Source organism: Chanodichthys erythropterus, chromosome 20, assembly GCF_024489055.1.
Source record: "Chanodichthys erythropterus isolate Z2021 chromosome 20, ASM2448905v1, whole genome shotgun sequence".
Lineage (NCBI taxonomy): Eukaryota > Metazoa > Chordata > Actinopteri > Cypriniformes > Xenocyprididae > Chanodichthys > Chanodichthys erythropterus.
Window position 1 is genome coordinate 442,103 of NC_090240.1, and position 19,789 is coordinate 461,891.

Below are 19,789 nucleotides of genomic sequence, written 5' to 3' on the forward strand. Positions count from 1 at the left end.
TGTAGCCTACAGAACTAGACTGAGAGACCATTTAAAGGCCTTTGCAGGTGTTTTGAGTTAATTAGCTGATAAGAGTGTGTGGCACCAGGTGTCTTCAATATTGAACCTTTTCACAATATTCTAATTTTCTGAGATAGTGACTTTGGGATTTTCCATAGTTGTCAGCTATACTCATCAAAATGAAAAGAAATAAACATGTGAAACCTCTCAGTCTGTGTGTAATGAATGAATATGATATATACAAGTTTCACTTTTTGAAAGGAATTAGTGAAATAAATCAACTTTTTGATGACATTCTAATTATATGACCAGCACCTGTACACGAGCTGCGGTCCTTTAGACCAGTGGTTCCCATCAGTCAGGCGTGTTTGATTAGATGTCTCCCTGATCAAACACACCCGATCCAACTCATCAGCTCGTTGGTAAAGACTCCAAGACCTCAGACGGGCGCATCAGACAAGAGTGACATTCAAGACGTGCAGTGCTGGTTTGGGAACCGCTGCTTTGGAACAACGGCGACCGTTTCATAAGGGTGCGAGACGGTGCCACCCTGCCAGCCACCCCACCGCAGGTACATAGAGACTCCTTGTGAAGCTCCAGCGACATTCCCTCTGCTATTAACCACAACGATTTGCAGTCCCCCAAAAGGGGAAGCACACCGTTCCTGGAGACACTGCAATACCAGGTCGATGCGTGGAGTGGACGGAGCAAGCCCCGGTTCCGGCTCCATGAGCCAAAAATCCATTTAATATGTAGTCCCCAGATAGGGGACGTATCAGATATTAAACTGATAAGAACAGATACTACACTTGATCTTAGCCAAAAGGCCGAGAAGCGATGCCGTTGCCAAGCAGTGGGGGCAGAGCCGGCAAAGGCGACGCCCATCTGGGCCGCGGTGGGTTTCGTACTTTGCCTCTAGGACCACTGCTGTCGATCAGATCGTTTGTTAAATAGTGGAGATGATTTGAAACAACCTGCTTTCGCGAACTGGTCCTAGGTTTTTCCATCGACCTCCACAAAAGCACCGCAGTACAATTCTCTGGACTCCCTAGGTCGTTCTTGATCAGGAGGGGGGAAAAAAAAAAAAGCTCAACTTTAACATTTGGATAGTGTGACGAGTCCCTCGTTCTTCCTGCTACGGCCGGCCAGTGGGTGTGGCTGGGAGACTCATCAAGTGAACCATGTACACCCGTGCTTCCCTCTATAAAGCTTGGGCTTTGTTTGGCGTGGTGTGTTGCTTGCTCCTGGGTGCTTTGGTTTTGATTTTGGTCTTTGTTTATTTTGAGTTCCTTATTCATTTAAATGTGGTTCTGTCTGATGTTTGGTTATTGATGTGTCTGACAGAAATTGTGTTTGGTTTTGTTGATTTCTGCTTTCATATATTTTCTTATTTATGCTGATAAATCTCTTTTCATTGCAACCTACCAAGCTGCCTATGTCCTCCGTTTCATTTGTCACGGCTTTGAGCCGGTCGTGACACTAGCGACCACGGGGTCATTTAGAAAACGGCCATGGTCGAGTGCCCCCAAAAGCCTGTCGTCCCTGAAGGAAAACTCAGAACTTTGCGAAACCAGGCGAGCGCACGCAACACCCGATTCCATAAAAGGGGCGTGCAAACACACACGGAGCCACAGACAACGCTACGACTGTTAGAAACCACAGGTTCTCTCGGCACCACCTAATCTTCTTTCAACCAGTATGTCCAGGGGAGAGCGCGAACGCAGTCCCCCACTACCATAAATTATGCAGTCGAGATTCCCACATTTGGGGAATTCGCAGGGGTCAGCACAACCGGAGTGCAATGGCCGAGCCTCGCCCTGGGTGAACCACCTTCCTGATCATGGTGTCTCCCCTGCCAGGTAAGTATGAGTCCCCAGGCCTCCAGTCAGAGGCTACCCTATCCCTCTTTGCCGTCCTCATCAACGGTGACCCCCTCCCCCACCCCAAGCAAAGGAAGGGCGTGTCCCTTCCATTACTTGACTGCGATTTCCGTGACCATGCCTTCAAGCCGGCAAACTGCCAAGCACCTACAGGTGCTGGTCGTATGATTAGAATGTCATCAAAAAGTTGATTTCTTTCACTAATTCCTTTCAAAAAGTCAAACTTGTATATTATGTACATTGCACACAGACTGATATATTTCAAATGTTTATTTCTTTTAATTTTGATGATTATAACTGACAACTAAGGAAAATCCCAAATCCGGTATCTCAGCAAATTTAGAATATTACTTAAGACCAATACAAAGAAAGGATTTTTAGAAATCTTGGCCAACTGAAAACTATAAACATGAAAAGTATGAGCGTGTGCAGCACTCAATACTTAGTTGGGGCTCCTTTTGCCTGAATTACTGCAGCAATGCGGCGTGGCATGGAGTCGATCGGTCTGTGGCACTGCTCAGGTGTTATGAGAGCCCAGGTTGCTCTGATAGTGGCCTTCAGCTCTTCTTAATTGTTGGGTCTGGCATATGGCATCTTCCTCTTCACAATACCCCGTAGATTTTCTATGGGGTTAAGGTCAGGCGAGTTTGCTGGCCAATTAAGAACAGGGATACCATGGTCCTTAAACCGGGTACTGGTAGCTTTGGCACTGTGTGCAGGTGCCAAGTCCTGTTGGGAAATGAAATCTGCATCTCCATAAAGTTGGTCAGCAGCAGGAAGCATGAAGTGCTCTAAAACTTCCTGGTATACGGCTGCGTTGACCTTGGACCTCAGAAAACACAGTGGGCCAACACCAGCAGATGACATGGCACCCCAAACCATCACTGACTGTGGAAACTTTAGGCTGGCCCTCAAGCGACGTGGATTGTGTGCCTCTCCTCTCTTCCTCCAGACTCTGGGACCCCGATTTCCAAAGGAAATGCCAAATTGACTTTCATCAGAGAACGTAACTTTGGACCACTCAGCAGCAGTCCAGTCCTTTTTGTCGAGGCGCCTCTGACGCTGTCTGTTGTTCAAGAGTGGCTTGACACAAGGAACGAGACAGCTGAAAACCATGTCTTGCATACGTCTGTGCGTAGGGGTTCTTGAAGCACTGACTCCAGCTGCAGTCCACTCTTTGTGAATCTCCCCCACATTTTTGAATGGGTTCTGTTTCACAGTCCTCTCCAGGGTGCGGTTATCCCTATTGCTAGTACACTTTTTTTCTACCACATCTTTTCCTTCCCTTCGCCTCTCTATTAATGTGCTTGGACACAGAGCTCTGCGAACAGCCAGCCTCTTTTGCAATGACCTTTTGTGTCTTGGCCTCCTTGTGCAAGGTGTCAGTGGTCGTCTTTTGGACAACTGTCAAGTCAGCAGTCTTCCCCATGACTGTGTAGCCTACAGAACTAGACTGAGAGACCATTTAAAGGCCTTTGCAGGTGTTTTGAGTTAATTAGCTGATAAGAGTGTGTGGCACCAGGTGTCTTCAATATTGAACCTTTTCACAATATTCTAATTTTCTGAGATAGTGACTTTGGGATTTTCCATAGTTGTCAGCTATACTCATCAAAATGAAAAGAAATAAACATGTGAAACCTCTCAGTCTGTGTGTAATGAATGAATATGATATATACAAGTTTCACTTTTTGAAAGGAATTAGTGAAATAAATCAACTTTTTGATGACATTCTAATTATATGACCAGCACCTGTACACGAGCTGCGGTCCTTTAGACCAGTGGTTCCCATCAGTCAGGCGTGTTTGATTAGATGTCTCCCTGATCAAACACACCCGATCCAACTCATCAGCTCGTTGGTAAAGACTCCAAGACCTCAGACGGGCGCATCAGACAAGAGTGACATTCAAGACGTGCAGTGCTGGTTTGGGAACCGCTGCTTTGGAACAACGGCGACCGTTTCATAAGGGTGCGAGACGGTGCCACCCTGCCAGCCACCCCACCGCAGGTACATAGAGACTCCTTGTGAAGCTCCAGCGACATTCCCTCTGCTATTAACCACAACGATTTGCAGTCCCCCAAAAGGGGAAGCACACCGTTCCTGGAGACACTGCAATACCAGGTCGATGCGTGGAGTGGACGGAGCAAGCCCCGGTTCCGGCTCCATGAGCCAAAAATCCATTTAATATGTAGTCCCCAGATAGGGGACGTATCAGATATTAAACTGATAAGAACAGATTCCATCTTTTACATACACAAACTCAGACAGTTCATCAACACATACTTTTTATAACTCACTTTAGGTCCCATTTAATCCCTTTTTCCCTTCAAACATTTTTTAATTTCCCCCTCAATATTATCATTTTGCACTGCGCCCTGCACTCTAGCCAAAACACAATAAAAAATTGATTTAGGACCCCATCCTGTTCGTTTGGACCTTAACATCGAAGTTCTGTGATTCCACAAAACCCTTTTGCCTTCTGATATAATTATCCACACCACCTTCCTCAATTCAAACTTCTGTCCCCCCAGACCCTCCCCATAAATTACCAGGTTCCGGGTCAGAGGAGGACCTTTCCACCCCTTCCACCACTGATACAGCAAAGTCCAGAAGGCAGATGAAACTGGGCATGTCCAAAATACATGTTCTATTGTTTCCTCCCTCCCACAACCAATTGGGCAGAAAGGTGACTTCCCTTGCCCATGACGATACTGCCTCTCCCTTACAGGCAAACGCCCCAGGGCCCCCAACCAATGAAGGTCTCTGCAAGCTCCATCCACATATGCTGGCTGTAGCATTGCCCAATTCACAGTGATGGGAAGAAATCTCTCTAGTCCCCCCTTCCCTGCCCCCCTCTCCCTTAAACCCTTGTACAGTTCCCTATGATTTATCACTGTTCCCTGTTCCAGACACCAAGGATGTTGACGTATAAATTTGGCAAACCACTGATATTCTTCCGGCCTGTCAAAAGCCCACGGAACCAACTTATCCCATGCAATCAAAGATCTTAGTGGAAAGGCTGCCCAGAACCTTGCAAAAAAATAAGCTTTGTGGTTTGTTGCCTGTAGGATTAAACGTGCCACAAAGGATGAAAAAATAGATGCTACCCACAAGGTAAAAAAAGGCACCTCCCTCCCACCCTTCTTAATTTCTTGGCTCACCTGAGCCCTGGATACCAGCTCGCACCTTCCCTTCCACAGAAAGGAGAACACAAGACCTTCCAACTCTCTGCCACAATTATAGGGAAGAGGGAACACATATGCCAAATAATTGACTGTAGGCAACAAGTCTGCTTTTATCACTAATGTTCGGCTAGTTAAAGAAAGCTCTCTAGTGTTCCAAAGGCCAATTTTGGAGCGCACTTTCCCAATCAAAACCCTCCAGTTCTCCTTAGCGCTGTTCTGCCTGAAGAAACGCACTCCCAAAACCTTCAGACCATCTTCACATAAGCTATATCCCTCAATGGCTGTCTCCCGCCTAGCCCATCGACCTACATACATGACGGCTGACTTTGACATGTTCACTTTCGCCCCTGTAACCCTCCCAAAATCTCCCAAAATCTTGCTTGTTTCTAAAAAATCCTGCCTTGATGTCAAAAACAGTGTCATGTCATCTGCATACAGCGACACCTTTGCTTGCAGACCTCCAGCCCCCGGCATGTGCAGGCCAGTAAAGGCCTGACATGCCCTTAAACGGGAAGCTAAAGGTTCAATGAACAAAATATAAAGAAGAGGGGAGAGAGGACATCCCTGTCTTACTCCTCCCAGCTGCTCAACTGACTCTGTCAGGAAACCATTAACTTTAAACTTACTTACCGCCCCCTTATACAATAAACGAACCCACGCCCTGATACTTGCCCCAAAACCTACCCTCTCAAGAACTGCAAACAAAAAGGAGAGACTAACTCGATCAAAAGCTTTCTCCTGGTCGAGGCTCAAAATTGCTAGAGAAAGCTGCCGTTGCTCAGCCCACCCAATAGCATCTCTGATCAAAGTCAAATTTAGGCTGCCAGAGCGGCCTGGTACCCCACAAGTCTGGTCTGGGTGCACCACCTTCCCCACCACAGACCTCATTCGTATAGCTATGACCTTCGCAAGGATTTTATAGTCAGTAGTAAGGAGAGTGATGGGCCTCCAGTTTGCCAAATCTGTCTTATCTCCCTTCTTATACAAAAGGGAGACATGCCCTGTCCTCATAGAAGCTGTGAGTGACCCAGTCATCAGGCTCTCATTATACACCTCAACCAGGTCCTGTCCAATAAGTTGCCAAAAGGAGCAGTATATCTCAACTGGCAACCCATCACAGCCAGGAGCTGTCCCTTTCCTAAGTGATGCCATTGCCTCTTCTGCCTCCTGCAAAGACACCTCCCCTTCTAATGCGGCAGCATCATCACCCTCCAAGACACTCTCTAAACTTGTCAAGAACACCCTCGCCTGAGAGTCTACCAAACCTCGGGGGCTAAAAAGCTGTTTATAAAAAACTGCCACCGTCTTCAACATTTCAGCTGTAGATGTAACATTACCCTTCTCTGTCTTTAACCCTTCTATGCATTTCCTCTGCTGCTGTCTCCTCACAGAGGCAAAAAAATATTTTGATGGACCCTCCTCTAAAAACCGTCTCCTTGCACCCATTTCTAACATAAATTTCTCTGCTTCCTTCATATAAAAACCTTTAACCCTCTCTTGGATAGCATAGAATCTGCCCCACTCCTCAGCTGCCTCTCTGCCCTCCTGAGCCCATAAGGACTGCATCTCCCTAATCCAAACACTAATGAGCCCTCGTCTTTTTACTGCCTTAGCCTCCCCCCACCATCTACAGAAGTTAGCTATTCTCTCTTTTACTCCCTCCCACCACTGAGCCTGCGTTTCAAACAGACACTTCAAATTCTGCCAGGCCCTGTATAGGTGCTTAAACACTTGAACAAAAAACTTATCCTGAAGGAAAGATCTGTTCAACCTCCAAGATCCTCTCCCCCTCTGAATACCCCCAACCTCCATCTCGACTCCTATCATACAATGATCAGACAACCAAACCGGCAAGAAGAAGAAATCATCAACCTTAACTCCTGCTGACACAAACACATAATCCAAACGAGATTTTTCCCCTCTACTATTTCTCCAAGTAAAGCCCTCCAAAGCCCTTCCCACCACTTTAAAGGAGTCATAAAGAGAAAAACTCTTAAGGAGGAAAGCCAAATCACCCTTTGGCTCCCTATCTAAAGAAACATTAAAATCCCCTCCCAAAACCACCTTCCGATTTGTATAAAACAAAGGTTTTAATAAATTAAAGAAACCCCCTCTCTCCTCCCTCTTACTAGGCGCATATACATTAATCAGTCTGATGCTAACACCCCTCCATCTTACATCAGCATACAACACCCTCCCCGGAACTACCATTAAATTCTCTTCAATGACAAATTCCTGAGAGTTAAAAAGTATTCCCACCCCATCTGCCATCACATTCCCTGCCCCCCACATAGATGGACCTTTTCCCCAGTCCTTTGCAAAAAGAAGCTCATCTCTGCTGTTCTCTAAATGACATTCCTGTAAAAACATAATGTCAAAATTAACAGAACTCAAGGACTCAAAAAAAGCTATCCTTCGTTTTGCCATTTTCAATCCTCTTACATTTAGAGTGGCCACCCTCAGCCCGCCCATTTTAGGCAAACACTAAAGAAAAACAGTCCTTATCCCTTATCCCCTCCAAAACCTCCCTTCCCACCCCCTGTGGTACATCCCTTCACCCTTCTAGCTACTACCTCCGTCCACCCCTGAGAATCATCTTCAGTACTCTCCCCACACTCTCCCCACTCCATCCCCCCCTCCCCCCATCCCCCCCCCTCATATACTACTTCTTTAAAAGCTTTAACCGCTCCCGCTCCCTTCCCCGAGTCATGTAAAGATACCAAGTCCTCCAAAGAAACAAAAGTCTTTACTGTCTCAATCTTGCTGCATTTTCGGTCCCTCTCGTCCTCTCCTCCGCCATCTTCTTCCACCGCTCGCCGACGTCCTCTTCCCCCTGATATCTCCATCTCGCTGTCTCCGCCTCCACTTTGCTCAGAAGTTATAATGTCTAAAGCATCCAGTTGCGACCATGTAAACCTGGCTGGGTCTTCAGCTTGTGGAGTATCTTGAATGGTGTTGTTACTAGACACAATTGCAGCCCCGGAAAACACCTCTGCAATATCGATGTCTGACCAGGTCTGTCCAATACCCTGTGACTGCTCCCTCTCTTGAGCTGCCCCCGGAGGACGTGGCTGGTTGACCTCTGCAACTGCTGGTCCTTTGTCCTGGTGATGCACAGCACTTTCCTCAGCCCCCTGGTCTTTATTAGCACCCTCTGTTGCAGCTGTAAGCTCTGTCTGGTTGATTGAAGAGTTGGATGCCTCACACATGAGAGATTCCAAATCTGCTTGCAGATCTTCCCCCTCCTTAAATAAACTAGCGTAGCTCTTCTTTCTGGCTGGACAACCCCGATACAAATGTTCTTTACTTCCACACAGACTGCAATGCTTGGGAGCAGTACATTCCGCCGCCACATGATCCGTCTTCCCACAGAATCTACATCTCTCTCCCTTGCACTCCACTTTCACATGACCCTGCCCTCCACATCTTCGACAATACACGGGCTGTCCGGGATAGTGCAGGAAACCTCTGTTCGGTCCAATAGAAAAGCTGCCTGGAGGGTGCAGCACAGTGCCAGGTGAAGAGGAGTCAAGTCTCAACTTCACCATGTACCTCCTCTTCCCATTCCATATTCCATATCGATCTCTCAAGCGCTCTCCTCCTCTTACAACATCACAATATCTTGCAATAAATGCCAGGACATCGCCATCCAAATATATACAAAAGGGTTGTATATATGAATAGTAAGTGGGATAAAATCCTGAACAAACACAGGCTGAAGCTGCAGGCCCTCCAGCAATTTATGACCTTCCTTTTTCTTCCAGGCTTCAAAAAAACCAACACAGTCCTTCAAAACACAAAAAGTTAAATCCAAAAATCCAGTTGACACAAAATCTTGTAAACAAAAAACTTCAGCAGGCTGTATCTTGAAAAGTCCTCTAAGAATTTCAGTAACAAAAAAATCTCTTCCAAAACGTTGCTTCACCAATTCTTCAGCATCTTTCTTCAACAACACACGAATCGTATTCCTCAACCGCACCATCAAGGCCGACTCTCTTTCGTCGTTCCCCGACATAACTCCTGGGTAAGATACTACACTTGATCTTAGCCAAAAGGCCGAGAAGCGATGCCGTTGCCAAGCAGTGGGGGCAGAGCCGGCAAAGGCGACGCCCATCTGGGCCGCGGTGGGTTTCGTACTTTGCCTCTAGGACCACTGCTGTCGATCAGATCGTTTGTTAAATAGTGGAGATGATTTGAAACAACCTGCTTTCGCGAACTGGTCCTAGGTTTTTCCATCGACCTCCACAAAAGCACCGCAGTACAATTCTCTGGACTCCCTAGGTCGTTCTTGATCATATTTTGAGTTCCTTATTCATTTAAATGTGGTTCTGTCTGATGTTTGGTTATTGATGTGTCTGACAGAAATTGTGTTTGGTTTTGTTGATTTCTTGTTTCATATATTTTCTTATTTATGCTGATAAATCTCTTTTCGTTGCAACCTACCAAGCTGCCTATGTCCTCCGTTTCATTTGTCACGGCTTTGAGCCGGTCGTGACAATAGCGACCACGGGGTCATTTAGAAAACGGCCATGGTCGAGTGCCCCCAAAAGCCTGTCGTCCCTGAAGAAAAACTCAGAACTTTGCGAAACCAGGCGAGCGCACGCAACACCCGATTCCATAAAAGGGGCGTGCAAACACACACGGAGCCACAGACAACGCTACGACTGTTAGAAACCACAGGTTCTCTCGGCACCACCTAATCTTCTTTCAACCAGTATGTCCAGGGGAGAGCGCGAACGCAGTCCCCCACTACCATAAATTATGCAGTCGAGATTCCCACATTTGGGGAATTCGCAGGGGTCAGCACAACCGGAGTGCAATGGCCGAGCCTCGCCCTGGGTGAACCACCTTCCTGATCATGGTGTCTCCCCTGCCAGGTAAGTATGAGTCCCCAGGCCTCCAGTCAGAGGCTACCCTATCCCTCTTTGCCGTCCTCATCAACGGTGACCCCCTCCCCCATCCCAAGCAAAGGAAGGGCGTGTCCCTTCCATTACTTGACTGCGATTTCCGTGACCATGCCTTCAAGCCGGCAAACTGCCAAGCACCTACAGGTGCTGGTCGTATGATTAGAATGTCATCAAAAAGTTGATTTCTTTCACTAATTCCTTTCAAAAAGTCAAACTTGTATATTATGTACATTGCACACAGACTGATATATTTCAAATGTTTATTTCTTTTAATTTTGATGATTATAACTGACAACTAAGGAAAATCCCAAATCCGGTATCTCAGCAAATTTAGAATATTACTTAAGACCAATACAAAGAAAGGATTTTTAGAAATCTTGGCCAACTGAAAACTATAAACATGAAAAGTATGAGCGTGTGCAGCACTCAATACTTAGTTGGGGCTCCTTTTGCCTGAATTACTGCAGCAATGCGGCGTGGCATGGAGTCGATCGGTCTGTGGCACTGCTCAGGTGTTATGAGAGCCCAGGTTGCTCTGATAGTGGCCTTCAGCTCTTCTTAATTGTTGGGTCTGGCATATGGCATCTTCCTCTTCACAATACCCTGTAGATTTTCTATGGGGTTAAGGTCAGGCTTCACCAATTCTTCAGCATCTTTCTTCAACAACACACGAATCGTATTCCTCAACCGCACCATCAAGGCCGACTCTCTTTCGTCGTTCCCCGACATAACTCCTGGGTAAGATACTACACTTGATCTTAGCCAAAAGGCCGAGAAGCGATGCCGTTGCCAAGCAGTGGGGGCAGAGCCGGCAAAGGCGACGCCCATCTGGGCCGCGGTGGGTTTCGTACTTTGCCTCTAGGACCACTGCTGTCGATCAGATCGTTTGTTAAATAGTGGAGATGATTTGAAACAACCTGCTTTCGCGAACTGGTCCTAGGTTTTTCCATCGACCTCCACAAAAGCACCGCAGTACAATTCTCTGGACTCCCTAGGTCGTTCTTGATCAGGAGGGGGGGGGGGGGGAAAGCTCAACTTTAACATTTGGATAGTGTGACGAGTCCCTCGTTCTTCCTGCTACGGCCGGCCAGTGGGTGTGGCTGGGAGACTCATCAAGTGAACCATGTACACCCGTGCTTCCCTCTATAAAGCTTGGGCTTTGTTTGGCGTGGTGTGTTGCTTGCTCCTGGGTGCTTTGGTTTTGATTTTGGTCTTTGTTTATTTTGAGTTCCTTATTCATTTAAATGTGGTTCTGTCTGATGTTTGGTTATTGATGTGTCTGACAGAAATTGTGTTTGGTTTTGTTGATTTCTTGTTTCATATATTTTCTTATTTATGCTGATAAATCTCTTTTCGTTGCAACCTACCAAGCTGCCTATGTCCTCCGTTTCATTTGTCACGGCTTTGAGCCGGTCGTGACAATAGCGACCACGGGGTCATTTAGAAAACGGCCGTGGTCGAGTGCCCCCAAAAGCCTGTCGTCCCTGAAGGAAAACTCAGAACTTTGCGAAACCAGGCGAGCGCACGCAACACCCGATTCCATAAAAGGGGCGTGCAAACACACACGGAGCCACAGACAACGCTACGACTGTTAGAAACCACAGGTTCTCTCGGCACCACCTAATCTTCTTTCAACCAGTATGTCCAGGGGAGAGCGCGAACGCAGTCCCCCACTACCATAAATTATGCAGTCGAGATTCCCACATTTGGGGAATTCGCAGGGGTCAGCACAACCAGAGTGCAATGGCCGAGCCTCGCCCTGGGTGAACCACCTTCCTGATCATGGTGTCTCCCCTGCCAGGTAAGTATGAGTCCCCAGGCCTCCAGTCAGAGGCTACCCTATCCCTCTTTGCCGTCCTCATCAACGGTGACCCCCTCCCCCACCCCAAGCAAAGGAAGGGCGTGTCCCTTCCATTACTTGACTGCGATTTCCGTGACCATGCCTTCAAGCCGGCAAACTGCCAAGCACCTACAGGTGCTGGTCGTATGATTAGAATGTCATCAAAAAGTTGATTTCTTTCACTAATTCCTTTCAAAAAGTCAAACTTGTATATTATGTACATTGCACACAGACTGATATATTTCAAATGTTTATTTCTTTTAATTTTGATGATTATAACTGACAACTAAGGAAAATCCCAAATCCGGTATCTCAGCAAATTTAGAATATTACTTAAGACCAATACAAAGAAAGGATTTTTAGAAATCTTGGCCAACTGAAAACTATAAACATGAAAAGTATGAGCGTGTGCAGCACTCAATACTTAGTTGGGGCTCCTTTTGCCTGAATTACTGCAGCAATGCGGCGTGGCATGGAGTCGATCGGTCTGTGGCACTGCTCAGGTGTTATGAGAGCCCAGGTTGCTCTGATAGTGGCCTTCAGCTCTTCTTAATTGTTGGGTCTGGCATATGGCATCTTCCTCTTCACAATACCCCGTAGATTTTCTATGGGGTTAAGGTCAGGCGAGTTTGCTGGCCAATTAAGAACAGGGATACCATGGTCCTTAAACCGGGTACTGGTAGCTTTGGCACTGTGTGCAGGTGCCAAGTCCTGTTGGGAAATGAAATCTGCATCTCCATAAAGTTGGTCAGCAGCAGGAAGCATGAAGTGCTCTAAAACTTCCTGGTATACGGCTGCGTTGACCTTGGACCTCAGAAAACACAGTGGGCCAACACCAGCAGATGACATGGCACCCCAAACCATCACTGACTGTGGAAACTTTAGGCTGGCCCTCAAGCGACGTGGATTGTGTGCCTCTCCTCTCTTCCTCCAGACTCTGGGACCCCGATTTCCAAAGGAAATGCCAAATTGACTTTCATCAGAGAACGTAACTTTGGACCACTCAGCAGCAGTCCAGTCCTTTTTGTCGAGGCGCCTCTGACGCTGTCTGTTGTTCAAGAGTGGCTTGACACAAGGAACGAGACAGCTGAAAACCATGTCTTGCATACGTCTGTGCGTAGGGGTTCTTGAAGCACTGACTCCAGCTGCAGTCCACTCTTTGTGAATCTCCCCCACATTTTTGAATGGGTTCTGTTTCACAGTCCTCTCCAGGGTGCGGTTATCCCTATTGCTAGTACACTTTTTTTTCTACCACATCTTTTCCTTCCCTTCGCCTCTCTATTAATGTGCTTGGACACAGAGCTCTGCGAACAGCCAGCCTCTTTTGCAATGACCTTTTGTGTCTTGGCCTCCTTGTGCAAGGTGTCAGTGGTCGTCTTTTGGACAACTGTCAAGTCAGCAGTCTTCCCCATGACTGTGTAGCCTACAGAACTAGACTGAGAGACCATTTAAAGGCCTTTGCAGGTGTTTTGAGTTAATTAGCTGATAAGAGTGTGTGGCACCAGGTGTCTTCAATATTGAACCTTTTCACAATATTCTAATTTTCTGAGATAGTGACTTTGGGATTTTCCATAGTTGTCAGCTATACTCATCAAAATGAAAAGAAATAAACATGTGAAACCTCTCAGTCTGTGTGTAATGAATGAATATGATATATACAAGTTTCACTTTTTGAAAGGAATTAGTGAAATAAATCAACTTTTTGATGACATTCTAATTATATGACCAGCACCTGTACACGAGCTGCGGTCCTTTAGACCAGTGGTTCCCATCAGTCAGGCGTGTTTGATTAGATGTCTCCCTGATCAAACACACCCGATCCAACTCATCAGCTCGTTGGTAAAGACTCCAAGACCTCAGACGGGCGCATCAGACAAGAGTGACATTCAAGACGTGCAGTGCTGGTTTGGGAACCGCTGCTTTGGAACAACGGCGACCGTTTCATAAGGGTGCGAGACGGTGCCACCCTGCCAGCCACCCCACCGCAGGTACATAGAGACTCCTTGTGAAGCTCCAGCGACATTCCCTCTGCTATTAACCACAACGATTTGCAGTCCCCCAAAAGGGGAAGCACACCGTTCCTGGAGACACTGCAATACCAGGTCGATGCGTGGAGTGGACGGAGCAAGCCCCGGTTCCGGCTCCATGAGCCAAAAATCCATTTAATATGTAGTCCCCAGATAGGGGACGTATCAGATATTAAACTGATAAGAACAGATACTACACTTGATCTTAGCCAAAAGGCCGAGAAGCGATGCCGTTGCCAAGCAGTGGGGGCAGAGCCGGCAAAGGCGACGCCCATCTGGGCCGCGGTGGGTTTCGTACTTTGCCTCTAGGACCACTGCTGTCGATCAGATCGTTTGTTAAATAGTGGAGATGATTTGAAACAACCTGCTTTCGCGAACTGGTCCTAGGTTTTTCCATCGACCTCCACAAAAGCACCGCAGTACAATTCTCTGGACTCCCTAGGTCGTTCTTGATCAGGAGGGGGAAAAAAAAAAAGCTCAACTTTAACATTTGGATAGTGTGACGAGTCCCTCGTTCTTCCTGCTACGGCCGGCCAGTGGGTGTGGCTGGGAGACTCATCAAGTGAACCATGTACACCCGTGCTTCCCTCTATAAAGCTTGGGCTTTGTTTGGCGTGGTGTGTTGCTTGCTCCTGGGTGCTTTGGTTTTGATTTTGGTCTTTGTTTATTTTGAGTTCCTTATTCATTTAAATGTGGTTCTGTCTGATGTTTGGTTATTGATGTGTCTGACAGAAATTGTGTTTGGTTTTGTTGATTTCTGCTTTCATATATTTTCTTATTTATGCTGATAAATCTCTTTTCATTGCAACCTACCAAGCTGCCTATGTCCTCCGTTTCATTTGTCACGGCTTTGAGCCGGTCGTGACACTAGCGACCACGGGGTCATTTAGAAAACGGCCATGGTCGAGTGCCCCCAAAAGCCTGTCGTCCCTGAAGGAAAACTCAGAACTTTGCGAAACCAGGCGAGCGCACGCAACACCCGATTCCATAAAAGGGGCGTGCAAACACACACGGAGCCACAGACAACGCTACGACTGTTAGAAACCACAGGTTCTCTCGGCACCACCTAATCTTCTTTCAACCAGTATGTCCAGGGGAGAGCGCGAACGCAGTCCCCCACTACCATAAATTATGCAGTCGAGATTCCCACATTTGGGGAATTCGCAGGGGTCAGCACAACCGGAGTGCAATGGCCGAGCCTCGCCCTGGGTGAACCACCTTCCTGATCATGGTGTCTCCCCTGCCAGGTAAGTATGAGTCCCCAGGCCTCCAGTCAGAGGCTACCCTATCCCTCTTTGCCGTCCTCATCAACGGTGACCCCCTCCCCCACCCCAAGCAAAGGAAGGGCGTGTCCCTTCCATTACTTGACTGCGATTTCCGTGACCATGCCTTCAAGCCGGCAAACTGCCAAGCACCTACAGGTGCTGGTCGTATGATTAGAATGTCATCAAAAAGTTGATTTCTTTCACTAATTCCTTTCAAAAAGTCAAACTTGTATATTATGTACATTGCACACAGACTGATATATTTCAAATGTTTATTTCTTTTAATTTTGATGATTATAACTGACAACTAAGGAAAATCCCAAATCCGGTATCTCAGCAAATTTAGAATATTACTTAAGACCAATACAAAGAAAGGATTTTTAGAAATCTTGGCCAACTGAAAACTATAAACATGAAAAGTATGAGCGTGTGCAGCACTCAATACTTAGTTGGGGCTCCTTTTGCCTGAATTACTGCAGCAATGCGGCGTGGCATGGAGTCGATCGGTCTGTGGCACTGCTCAGGTGTTATGAGAGCCCAGGTTGCTCTGATAGTGGCCTTCAGCTCTTCTTAATTGTTGGGTCTGGCATATGGCATCTTCCTCTTCACAATACCCCGTAGATTTTCTATGGGGTTAAGGTCAGGCGAGTTTGCTGGCCAATTAAGAACAGGGATACCATGGTCCTTAAACCGGGTACTGGTAGCTTTGGCACTGTGTGCAGGTGCCAAGTCCTGTTGGGAAATGAAATCTGCATCTCCATAAAGTTGGTCAGCAGCAGGAAGCATGAAGTGCTCTAAAACTTCCTGGTATACGGCTGCGTTGACCTTGGACCTCAGAAAACACAGTGGGCCAACACCAGCAGATGACATGGCACCCCAAACCATCACTGACTGTGGAAACTTTAGGCTGGCCCTCAAGCGACGTGGATTGTGTGCCTCTCCTCTCTTCCTCCAGACTCTGGGACCCCGATTTCCAAAGGAAATGCCAAATTGACTTTCATCAGAGAACGTAACTTTGGACCACTCAGCAGCAGTCCAGTCCTTTTTGTCGAGGCGCCTCTGACGCTGTCTGTTGTTCAAGAGTGGCTTGACACAAGGAACGAGACAGCTGAAAACCATGTCTTGCATACGTCTGTGCGTAGGGGTTCTTGAAGCACTGACTCCAGCTGCAGTCCACTCTTTGTGAATCTCCCCCACATTTTTGAATGGGTTCTGTTTCACAGTCCTCTCCAGGGTGCGGTTATCCCTATTGCTAGTACACTTTTTTTCTACCACATCTTTTCCTTCCCTTCGCCTCTCTATTAATGTGCTTGGACACAGAGCTCTGCGAACAGCCAGCCTCTTTTGCAATGACCTTTTGTGTCTTGGCCTCCTTGTGCAAGGTGTCAGTGGTCGTCTTTTGGACAACTGTCAAGTCAGCAGTCTTCCCCATGACTGTGTAGCCTACAGAACTAGACTGAGAGACCATTTAAAGGCCTTTGCAGGTGTTTTGAGTTAATTAGCTGATAAGAGTGTGTGGCACCAGGTGTCTTCAATATTGAACCTTTTCACAATATTCTAATTTTCTGAGATAGTGACTTTGGGATTTTCCATAGTTGTCAGCTATACTCATCAAAATGAAAAGAAATAAACATGTGAAACCTCTCAGTCTGTGTGTAATGAATGAATATGATATATACAAGTTTCACTTTTTGAAAGGAATTAGTGAAATAAATCAACTTTTTGATGACATTCTAATTATATGACCAGCACCTGTACACGAGCTGCGGTCCGTTAGACCAGTGGTTCCCATCAGTCAGGCGTGTTTGATTAGATGTCTCCCTGATCAAACACACCCGATCCAACTCATCAGCTCGTTGGTAAAGACTCCAAGACCTCAGACGGGCGCATCAGACAAGAGTGACATTCAAGACGTGCAGTGCTGGTTTGGGAACCGCTGCTTTGGAACAACGGCGACCGTTTCATAAGGGTGCGAGACGGTGCCACCCTGCCAGCCACCCCACCGCAAGTACATAGAGACTCCTTGTGAAGCTCCAGCGACAATTCCTCTGCTATTAACCACAACGATTTGCAGTCCCCCAAAAGGGGAAGCACACCGTTCCTGGAGACACTGCAATACCAGGTCGATGCGTGGAGTGGACGGAGCAAGCCCCGGTTCCGGCTCCATGAGCCAAAAATCCATTTAATATGTAGTCCCCAGATAGGAGACGTATCAGATATTAAACTGATAAGAACAGATACTACACTTGATCTTAGCCAAAAGGCCGAGAAGCGATGCCGTTGCCAAGCAGTGGGGGCAGAGCCGGCAAAGGCGACGCCCATCTGGGCCGCGGTGGGTTTCGTACTTTGCCTCTAGGACCACTGCTGTCGATCAGATCGTTTGTTAAATAGTGGAGATGATTTGAAACAACCTGCTTTCGCGAACTGGTCCTAGGTTTTTCCATCGACCTCCACAAAAGCACCGCAGTACAATTCTCTGGACTCCCTAGGTCGTTCTTGATCAGGAGGGGGGAAAAAAAAAGCTCAACTTTAACATTTGGATAGTGTGACGAGTCCCTCGTTCTTCCTGCTACGGCCGGCCAGTGGGTGTGGCTGGGAGACTCATCAAGTGAACCATGTACACCCGTGCTTCCCTCTATAAAGCTTGGGCTTTGTTTGGCGTGGTGTGTTGCTTGCTCCTGGGTGCTTTGGTTTTGATTTTGGTCTTTGTTTATTTTGAGTTCCTTATTCATTTAAATGTGGTTCTGTCTGATGTTTGGTTATTGATGTGTCTGACAGAAATTGTGTTTGGTTTTGTTGATTTCTTGTTTCATATATTTTCTTATTTATGCTGATAAATCTCTTTTCGTTGCAACCTACCAAGCTGCCTATGTCCTCCGTTTCATTTGTCACGGCTTTGAGCCGGTCGTGACACTAGCGACCACGGGGTCATTTAGAAAACGGCCATGGTCGAGTGCCCCCAAAAGCCTGTCGTCCCTGAAGGAAAACTCAGAACTTTGCGAAACCAGGCGAGCGCACGCAACACCCGATTCCATAAAAGGGGCGTGCAAACACACACGGAGCCACAGACAACGCTTCGACTGTTAGAAACCACAGGTTCTCTCGGCACCACCTAATCTTCTTTCAACCAGTATGTCCAGGGGAGAGCGCGAACGCAGTCCCCCACTACCATAAATTATGCAGTCGAGATTCCCACATTTGGGGAATTCGCAGGGGTCAGCACAACCGGAGTGCAATGGCCGAGCCTCGCCCTGGGTGAACCACCTTCCTGATCATGGTGTCTCCCCTGCCAGGTAAGTATGAGTCCCCAGGCCTCCAGTCAGAGGCTACCCTATCCCTCTTTGCCGTCCTCATCAACGGTGACCCCCTCCCCCACCCCAAGCAAAGGAAGGGCGTGTCCCTTCCATTACTTGACTGCGATTTCCGTGACCATGCCTTCAAGCCGGCAAACTGCCAAGCACCTACAGGTGCTGGTCGTATGATTAGAATGTCATCAAAAAGTTGATTTCTTTCACTAATTCCTTTCAAAAAGTCAAACTTGTATATTATGTACATTGCACACAGACTGATATATTTCAAATGTTTATTTCTTTTAATTTTGATGATTATAACTGACAACTAAGGAAAATCCCAAATCCGGTATCTCAGCAAATTTAGAATATTACTTAAGACCAATACAAAGAAAGGATTTTTAGAAATCTTGGCCAACTGAAAACTATAAACATGAAAAGTATGAGCGTGTGCAGCACTCAATACTTAGTTGGGGCTCCTTTTGCCTGAATTACTGCAGCAATGCGGCGTGGCATGGAGTCGATCGGTCTGTGGCACTGCTCAGGTGTTATGAGAGCCCAGGTTGCTCTGATAGTGGCCTTCAGCTCTTCTTAATTGTTGGGTCTGGCATATGGCATCTTCCTCTTCACAATACCCCGTAGATTTTCTATGGGGTTAAGGTCAGGCGAGTTTGCTGGCCAATTAAGAACAGGGATACCATGGTCCTTAAACCGGGTACTGGTAGCTTTGGCACTGTGTGCAGGTGCCAAGTCCTGTTGGGAAATGAAATCTGCATCTCCATAAAGTTGGTCAGCAGCAGGAAGCATGAAGTGCTCTAAAACTTCCTGGTATACGGCTGCGTTGACCTTGGACCTCAGAAAACACAGTGGGCCAACACCAGCAGATGACATGGCACCCCAAACCATCACTGACTGTGGAAACTTTAGGCTGGCCCTCAAGCGACGTGGATTGTGTGCCTCTCCTCTCTTCCTCCAGACTCTGGGACCCCGATTTCCAAAGGAAATGCCAAATTGACTTTCATCAGAGAACGTAACTTTGGACCACTCAGCAGCAGTCCAGTCCTTTTTGTCGAGGCGCCTCTGACGCTGTCTGTTGTTCAAGAGTGGCTTGACACAAGGAACGAGACAGCTGAAAACCATGTCTTGCATACGTCTGTGCGTAGGGGTTCTTGAAGCACTGACTCCAGCTGCAGTCCACTCTTTGTGAATCTCCCCCACATTTTTGAATGGGTTCTGTTTCACAGTCCTCTCCAGGGTGCGGTTATCCCTATTGCTAGTACACTTTTTTTCTACCACATCTTTTCCTTCCCTTCGCCTCTCTATTAATGTGCTTGGACACAGAGCTCTGCGAACAGCCAGCCTCTTTTGCAATGACCTTTTGTGTCTTGGCCTCCTTG

At 47.1% G+C, this 19,789-nt stretch overlaps 10 non-coding genes across 10 annotated transcripts; all 10 read right to left on the reverse strand.

The window, feature by feature from the left end:
* Positions 1 to 648: 648 nt before the first annotated feature.
* On the reverse strand, positions 649 to 839 carry LOC137010114 (U2 spliceosomal RNA). The gene has a single exon (XR_010893190.1). It is a non-coding gene; the product is annotated as a U2 spliceosomal RNA (small nuclear RNA).
* An 864-nt stretch (positions 840 to 1,703) lies between these two features.
* On the reverse strand, positions 1,704 to 1,867 carry LOC137009923 (U1 spliceosomal RNA). Its single transcript, XR_010893010.1, has one exon. It is a non-coding gene; the product is annotated as a U1 spliceosomal RNA (small nuclear RNA).
* Positions 1,868 to 3,962: 2,095 nt separating this feature from the next.
* LOC137010265 (U2 spliceosomal RNA) lies at positions 3,963 to 4,150 on the reverse strand. The gene has a single exon (XR_010893313.1). It is a non-coding gene; the product is annotated as a U2 spliceosomal RNA (small nuclear RNA).
* A 4,781-nt stretch (positions 4,151 to 8,931) lies between these two features.
* Positions 8,932 to 9,131, reverse strand: LOC137010334 (U2 spliceosomal RNA). Its single transcript, XR_010893355.1, has one exon. It is a non-coding gene; the product is annotated as a U2 spliceosomal RNA (small nuclear RNA).
* Positions 9,132 to 9,784: 653 nt separating this feature from the next.
* Positions 9,785 to 9,948, reverse strand: LOC137009924 (U1 spliceosomal RNA). Its single transcript, XR_010893011.1, has one exon. It is a non-coding gene; the product is annotated as a U1 spliceosomal RNA (small nuclear RNA).
* Positions 9,949 to 11,615: 1,667 nt separating this feature from the next.
* On the reverse strand, positions 11,616 to 11,779 carry LOC137010013 (U1 spliceosomal RNA). Its single transcript, XR_010893094.1, has one exon. It is a non-coding gene; the product is annotated as a U1 spliceosomal RNA (small nuclear RNA).
* A 2,096-nt stretch (positions 11,780 to 13,875) lies between these two features.
* On the reverse strand, positions 13,876 to 14,066 carry LOC137010115 (U2 spliceosomal RNA). Its single transcript, XR_010893191.1, has one exon. It is a non-coding gene; the product is annotated as a U2 spliceosomal RNA (small nuclear RNA).
* An 862-nt stretch (positions 14,067 to 14,928) lies between these two features.
* Positions 14,929 to 15,092, reverse strand: LOC137009925 (U1 spliceosomal RNA). The gene has a single exon (XR_010893012.1). It is a non-coding gene; the product is annotated as a U1 spliceosomal RNA (small nuclear RNA).
* A 2,095-nt stretch (positions 15,093 to 17,187) lies between these two features.
* On the reverse strand, positions 17,188 to 17,378 carry LOC137010182 (U2 spliceosomal RNA). Its single transcript, XR_010893255.1, has one exon. It is a non-coding gene; the product is annotated as a U2 spliceosomal RNA (small nuclear RNA).
* Positions 17,379 to 18,239: 861 nt separating this feature from the next.
* On the reverse strand, positions 18,240 to 18,403 carry LOC137009926 (U1 spliceosomal RNA). Its single transcript, XR_010893013.1, has one exon. It is a non-coding gene; the product is annotated as a U1 spliceosomal RNA (small nuclear RNA).
* Positions 18,404 to 19,789: the final 1,386 nt, after the last annotated feature.